We start from the raw sequence: 8,491 nt of genomic DNA, 5'->3' as shown, positions 1-8,491 counted from the left end.
AAGCATGTTCTTCACCCATTCTCCTGACCACAGCACTTTCTTAGAATGACAACATTTATATGTACAGAAATGTAAAAAAAAGGATCATAAGTGTTCGTACACATTTACATGTCTTTTCTCCTCTCCACCAACACTCTTTGCCACTCCTTGTTTTTTTCTGCTTAATTAAACTGTAAGCTGAGCAGGACAAATGTTCTATTCTTTCTCATCACACTTTTGAGTAAGTAGCACTGGGGAACTTGGTCTTCATTTTGACCAAAGATTCCTCAAAACTTTGGATTTGAATGCAGAATTTAAATAGCTTCTCTAATATATGTTCAGCATCAGGTTTTAACCTCATTTACAAACACACGTGCCAAAGAAATCAGCAAACTACTGTTGCATAGATTATAACTAGACTTCGCAAATTACTAAATATTTGTTTAAAAAATCACTGCTATATGTAAAACACAGGAAGTTAAACAAACTCTAATGCATGCTTTGATGGATATAACTTTTTAGCACTGAGACTTAAAAAGCTTTGCAAACGTTAGAAGCCAAATTGGGTCCACTGGTTGTACAGGTACACAAAGAGGCTAAGAAAAGACACAAAAAACCTGGACATAACAGAGAAGGCTGTCCCTGGGCCAGCCCTTGCACTTCTCTGGGCAGGAAGGCAATAGGTAGGGAAGTGTTAGGCAGCCCTTAGACAACTTCTGCACAGAAATCATTGCTTATTCAAAGAGAAATGCATTTGTTCTGTCACTCCGGGCACTTCAAGCTCTCCAAGTATTCTTGGTATTTCAGAAATATAATGGATTACAGACACATTTTGGAAAGCATTTCACCAGATACTTGCTGTGAACTGTTTTCACTTTCATAGAATCTCTTTTAAGGGTCTCATAATCATTAATACCACATTTTAAACATACTACTGGATCAGGTTTAAAGGCTTTAAAGAAAAGTTCCTTTAATACTGTTTAAGTATAATTTGCCTAGCAGTCAGAATAAAAGTGGTAAAAGTTTGGTAGAAAATAGCATTCTGTTTTAAGTAGCAAAATACAGCAATTCAAATGTCATATAATTTAATAAAATATTAAATACTTTAAGATGTCCTAGAATGTTTAATAGAAAATATAGATCCAAAAGTAAGATTCAAAAACCCTCATAAAAACCCCACCTGCTTTCATTATTGCATTCTCTGTTTTCTGGAATAACTTCCAAAGAACCATGATAAATTTTGTTAGAACATTGCTTAATACCTTTTACAATTCAGTATTTGCTTTGAATAGTAGACGTAGTCATGTTTAAATCAAGTTTAGCCAATATATGCTTTGTGAGCGTGATCTGAAGTTGTTTTTTCTTACTGTAATTCCAGGTAACTGTTTTCAACTGCAATATTCATTGACTTATTAAACACCAAAGCTAAAATGTGAGTCACAAGGTTCAGCTGAAGGATACATAAAAAGTTAGCCAAATCTCACCTATGCTGAGTATTTTCCTCTACCCAAACAAATTCCAGTTTGTCCCCATAAAAGAAGGTGGGCACAGGAAGTTGATAATGATGCTTAGAAGCAAACAAATGAATGAACAGCAGCAGCTCCTTATACTCTAGGACTCCTAGAAGAAAAGTCAGTCTCCTGGGACACTGTGAATAGACACAATCATTGAGCTCCTGGGGAAAGCCACAAACACCAATGAAATTGAAGCACTCTCCAACCCACCAACCAGCCTGGTCCTTGTGCTTTCTTTCATAGCAAGCTCCAGCCAGTTTTGCTTGCTGGCTTGATAAATGGCTGCTTCCATAGGAATTTTATTTTTTAAAAATCTTATTCTAATATAGCTTGAATCAACGTCACAATTTTAAATAAGCATGTACTCAACAGATAGATGCTTCAGCTTTGTTGACATTTTATGAAAATTCCTTATTTGTGATGGGAAAACTACAAAAGATTTAGCGATACCATTGCAGAGGTCAGAAATTCATGTGAACAGAGAAGAAAATTGAGACAGAACTTTTTTATTCTTCTATCTGTAGAAACAGAGTCATGAGAAAAAGTTTGGATCTGCAGTCCAATTTCCTAAAGATTCAGATATGAACAGATCTAAGGATAATAGTGATTGTTATACAATTTTCATATCTTAAGATGATTACTTGTAAAATATGACAACATACTAATGCAAAATAGGTGATTACTTTGAGTCAACTATAAATTTTGCCCATGATAAAAGGGTACAGCTAGACTCATAACTGACTAAAATTATTTCCTATGTTATAGAGAGAAATAAATAAAATGTAATTATATTAACTTTAGTTTTAGCCTTAATTTAACGAAGAACACAAAATCAATGCGTGTGCATATTCCAGATTAATTTTTAAAACAGTGGGTTTGTTCCTCATTCTTCAATGTTCAGACCACTAACAGTTACACAGAAGCAAGTATATTTTTTCCATTATTTAATGCCTCTAGAAAAACTAATACAATCTGAGTTATTTTAAAAATTAACACTTAGATTTTAGCAATGTTAATATGAAGTTTCTTCGGAATGTTTTTTCCCTATCATATAAATTAAGCTTAATCTGTTTATTTACTAAGCCGAGCCACTGAATATTTATTCACGTTCTAGCTAAAGGAATGAGTAAAACTGTTAAATATAAAACGTATGTAATTTTAAGATGGCATTGTGCTTTTGAGACATTTTGGTAAGAATATTAGGAATATCTCCTCCAATGAAGACCTAATAGCGATGTTTTGAAGAATGACAGTGTGATCAGTCAAGGAATCTGATTTTTGAATTCTTGTCCAAACAAGTCCAATCTACATATCATTATTGCTTTCTAAAAACAGAATTCAATGGGAGCTATGCCTCTGCAAAAAATGAAGAACTAAGCAGTAGAAGGTACTATTCTAAAACTTTGAAATTGTAATGACATACATTATTTTTCCAAGGTAACAGAGTCCAGAGTTTCATTCTTTTCTTTATTCAATTAGGTAGAAAAAAGCTGATAGGGAATAGGACACATACATTAACATTATGTTGGTTTAACAGGTCATTCTGAACTAGTGTTCAGCCCATGAGCAACTTCTGGAGGTGCTGAGTTCACTCATTCTGCAGGAAGCCAAAGGCAGAGGGTGGGGCTGCACACACTCCAAGGTCTTTGAAGGCAAAACTCATGTCTATCTCAGTTAAAAAATATATTTTTACATTTATTTTGGTTCAAAACCTTAATTGTTTGATTTTCCACCATGCATAGTTTGAAAATGCAGACAAAATGGCTACATCTCACCAGTTTTCTCTAAGAAGAAAAAGTGTTGTACCAACACGCAGCTCTGGTTTCATAATTTATGCAACCCTTAAGATAGGAATATAAGGTAAGGGCCACCTGGGCCCAGCTATGACAGACTTTTTTATGAATATCTGTGGCTCATGAATATAAACAGTTACAGGAAAATAAAATTTATAAAACCTAGACATGGGAACAAAAATCTGAGAGAGATCAACAACTCCAAAAGAATCTAGCGTTGCATTCCGAAGAATGTCAGATTAAACTAACATGTGCCAGTCAATATTGGTACACTGTGACCCTTGATGCCTCCTAAGCAAAACTATTAAGTCCAACATTTTCTCCTGTAAGCACTTATCTGTAAGGATGGCTAACATGTCCTCTGAAGCAGATATTGAAACTGATTGGACAATAGGTAGATACCAGACAGGGGCCTGGGGGCCGACCTCTAGAAATAGGGGGAGAAAATCTTAATCTGCAACACAATGCAGCTCTCTTGAAACCCTATCATTTTCACTTCCCATGTGTCTGCTGCCTGACTGTGAATGGATTTGAAAAGGAATGGTTAGTGCTGAAAATTGGATCAGAGCTAACATTCTCTCATTTTTATCAGCAGCTGCCAAAGGTCATCTGACATAATAGCTGATGAATTCAAGCCCAGTGGATTTCATTTGCAATTTTCAATTTACTGAGGCCTCCAAACCCCACAGTGATAAAAGCTTCCCCTATCGTGGCCTGTCACAAACATCAAGAAACTGCACAAACCCACAAGAAAGAAATAGGAGAAAGCTGTGCATCATCACAGTTACAGATAAGGAGAACAGGAAGAAACAGTATCATGTAGAAAGGTGTGGAGCGGCATGTGTGGTTGAGTTTCTAAATGCCAATTGTAATGAAAAGACTATGAAGAGCAATCAAATAACTTCTACAGAATAACATCGTGGTTCCCCTCCCCCCCTTCGGTTTGAAAATTGCCTTCTGATCTCTTGCTTGACATCCTGAAGATAAAAGTGAAAGTGAAAAAACCCTGTTTATTTAGACATGGAAAGTATTGTACAGTTGATATATTTACTGTAGTTTTGATTTACAAATTCATGCTATTAAGAGGCCTATTATCAGAGAAACAGTATGTCAGCGCAAAATAAGAAATGCATTTGTTCGCTGGCAGGCGGACTGTAGATCTCTACTTCTGATCCACAGGGAACGCAAATGAACTCCAGTCCATGGGTGTTGGAGGTTTCAGTCTACTCATCTGTGTACGTACATTCAGAGACTTTTTGATATGCTTTCAGTACGCAGAAGTTAACCACTTTTGCCCTAGATCTTTGCCACATCAACACTGTAAGAAATGTGCATGGGATCCTATTCCAAGTGATTAGAGAAAATAAATAAATAAATCCCAAAGCCCTTCATACTGGAAGAAACACATTTTGCTAAAAAGGCCAAGTAGCTCATATTCTCTGCCTGTCAATGACTACATCACGAAAGAAAAGGTTCAGAAAGCAAGCTACTGTTTCACAAGTAAATGCTGAAAAAAGTATTTCCAGACACTAGCACCCAATTCCAAAGTACCAATTTAATCCCAGTAGTAGCAGCATTTGAGGCTATCGTGTTTATGACTTTACTTTCAAGTCTACTACACATTGCAGTAGAATGAAGTCAAGTTTCTCCTTTCGGTAATCTCAACAATATCTCCAAGTCAAATAGACAGGAAATACAAATACTGCCAGCTGGATTCTACTTGGACTCAAACCCAAGGGTGTGAATAACTCAAAGATAGCTTCAACAGTGAAAAGTCCTTAGTACAGTGCAAAACATAAAATCAGAGGAACACCAAGTACAAAAGCATTTTACAGCAAATAATGGCATGTTATTCTGTGCTAAGAAGAGTTCAGCTTGTCTTTTGAAAAGTTATGAAGACCCCAAAAAAGTGAATTGCTTATGATGATGTGACTCGCTGGTGACTAGACGTAGATAAATAATTAGTTCATCTAAGCATTGGCAGATGGGATTATATAATTATTAACGTAATAAGAATATTTACAATGGAATTTTTCCTTATTGAGCCTAATGACGGTAGTTTCTTGACTATTTCAGGAAGGTTTATTTTAAGGTGGTGACAAAGAAACTATGTGTAGGTATGGACAGCATTTCAAAGGTGAGGTAGCATATTGCCAAGGTAATCCACCACAGAGCTGGTTCCTTCAGATGTGCACACAGCAGCTGCACATCGTAGCAAAAAATATGATACATTTATTTCTGAAAATAAAATCAAACCCAAATAACTTATACTGTAAATAGAATTATATCTCAAAAGAAAAGTTGAAAAGTTAGAATAAGGGCTGTGAATAAAATGCAATAGTTGCCTAGAGATGAGGGCATACATTTTAATCTTTTCTGGTTTTGTTTGTTTCCAATATGAGGTTTTTGTTTTGTTCTTTTTTCCTTCCTTCCTTTCACTATCTATTTACATGTATTTGGATTTTATATTGACTCTAACCACCATAATATCTGAGGAAGCTTCAAGTAAAAAAAAAAAAAACAAAACCAAAAAACAAACAACTTTCCAATGGACTCCATGGAGTTTAGAAATTCTTGTTTTCTTGTTATAATGTCTAAGTCACTGTTACAATTACATGGATAACACATGGGAAAGGGTTGGGATTTTTTTTGTTCTGGTTTTTATTTTATTTTTCTGTGGGAATGGACGACTTGTTTGTTAAATAGGGAGGGAGAAGAGTGTGGGACCCACTCACGAAAAAATGAGTGGGTCTACTTTCACAAAGAAAATGTAAGGAACTTCAGCTTATGATAGCATGAAAAACCTGATAGGCATTATCAGCTGGGGACAAGATCACATTTTCACAACAAAAGTATTATGAAGGAAGGATTACAGATATTCACAGTTCATAGTTAATCACGAAACTTAGGATCACATGAGCAGATAACATGGCCTCTAAGTTATCTGGGGATATCTTAATGCTAAGTCACCTCTGGCAGACTCCTAAAAGATGAGGGCTGCCTCATCAATCTGTTCTGCTGGCTCACTTTGGAGGAACTTTAGTTAAAGTTCCTCCATCGCCTCTGTGCTCCAATATTGATGGCATTGGTTTGGAATTTGGAAAGGGAGGGAGGAAGGAGGAGACTGTCTGTTGCTGGAAAAGCCAATAAGTTATCATTGGCTCAAATCATATACTTTAATACCTAAATAATTTTCCCAGTTCACATATAATGATAACTATGATTCACTTAATTTTCTCGTATAGAAGAACCTGATCTTCATTTTTTTATTGCTTCTTGTACTGAATATTTCCATTCAGTTTACTACATTTAAAAAAAAAAAAAAAAAAAAAAAAGGTCCCCAGAAGTCTCCAAACTCTCCGGTTTATATGAGGAAGCAAGCAGTCCTGGCCCTCCTAGGAAAAGCATAGCAATATGCTTTCAAGCCAGGGCTGACTTTTCTTTACAAGATTTACCACACCTGGTGCCAGCAGAGAAATTAATACCAGTGCCAACATCTTTGCTAGCATTTATGGTGCCAGCAGGGAAAAAGATCTTGTCATGTAACTATTTCATTCAGTATTGACTCAAAATGGTCCGTATTGCATTATATTCAGCTAAGTCCCCTAGAGGGCTGCAAGACTTCCACGTGCCTGTTCAGTCAGTAATCCTTTTTTCTAGTACTGTAAAGGTCTAAGTGTAAGAATCAGGAACTCCTGGGATCTAACACTAGCTCTGGCATGGTCTAATATACAGCCTTGACTAAATCACTTCAACTAAGGGCTTCAATATGCTCTCCGCAAACTGTGAATAAAGTCATCAGTGCACTAGTAGAATTAATGCTTGAACAACTGATGAAATCATATAGGGGTTAACTATCTCCAAGCATTCATTCATGAGTGATTTGTAATGATCACAGCAGAGGTAGTTTCTGGTTTCTTCTTCTCCTTGGAATCACTCATGTCTCAAGTTCCAGAATGGCTTCACATCTCTTTTGAAAGCAGGACACAGCTGGCAGGAAGATGTCAATTCTTCAGGAAAAAGAGCCCTGTATTGGTGGAGTGAAGTAAAATATGCAGTCTCACCCGCTGAGTCTTGGTTAGAGAGAAAAGACAATAAGGGAGAAGACTGAAAATATGAAACTTTATTCATCATCACCCAGTTCTCAGTTGTTAACTGACAAGTTCATACATGAAAGACTATGCAAAAACATTTGACACCGAAAAATCAGATACTTCTACCATGCAGAACTAGCAAAGATAATATGTTACAGGAAAAAAAGTTATTAGAAGCACTGATATGTCTTATATAGAGGATAAAAACGCAAACATTAAATGAAAACTGGTAAGTTAAAATGTACTTTTCATAGTCAGCCATTGTGTTATGTCCACAAGCTACAGCTGAGCCGATTAGAACATTTACTGACATTAAAACAATGTAGATTAATACATAGCTGAGGAGTTATTAGTCTAGCATAACTGAACGCATTACTTGACAATATAACCAGTCTATTTATAGTAATTCTATTTGTATTAGAAAGATCATGTTTAAAATTATGTGATTTAATTCACTCTTACATCAACCTTTTCATTTTAACCAGCAAATTATTATTTCAAAGCATTTACCATCCATCTATTTTAAATAAATCTGCAAAAAATTTGGGCTATAATTTGCTTAAATTCTTCTTCTTTTTAAATGCACGTTAAACTTTATTTATGAATAATAATACCTAATACTACATAGTCTGTAGTGTCATTTCTGTTCAATCCTCATCATCTGAAGATGATCTGTGATCTCTGCAAGAAACAATACTTCCTTCAATAGATTTGAAGAGAAACATCAGTTTTGCTCATGGTAAAAAATAATGAAGTACAATAAAAAAGGTCCAATGCAGTGACAGGCTGAGGGCCCTCAGTTCCTAATGAAGCAAATGGGAACTGCGAATATTCAGTATCATCTTGTAGGATCTGGCCCTGGGCACTTAAGAACACGCTGTGGAAAGTCCCTCTGACTTCAGCAGAGTAAAATTGGAAAGAAAACAATTTTCTTGTACCACTGTCTTGCCTGATTCAATTATCAGTGTCTGATCTTGCAAGGCGTCAAGCACCCTCCTGTGAGGTCCTCCAGCTCCCACTGAAATCATCAAAGGGAGCTGAGGTACTCACTGCCAGGCAGGACTGGACCCTAAGAGGCCAGAAGGCTGCATGTAAGCATGGGCTGGCTCTA

The sequence above is a fragment of the Aquila chrysaetos genome, chromosome 10 (genome assembly GCF_900496995.4).
Source record: "Aquila chrysaetos chrysaetos chromosome 10, bAquChr1.4, whole genome shotgun sequence".
Lineage (NCBI taxonomy): Eukaryota > Metazoa > Chordata > Aves > Accipitriformes > Accipitridae > Aquila > Aquila chrysaetos.
This window is presented reverse-complemented; position numbering follows the sequence as displayed.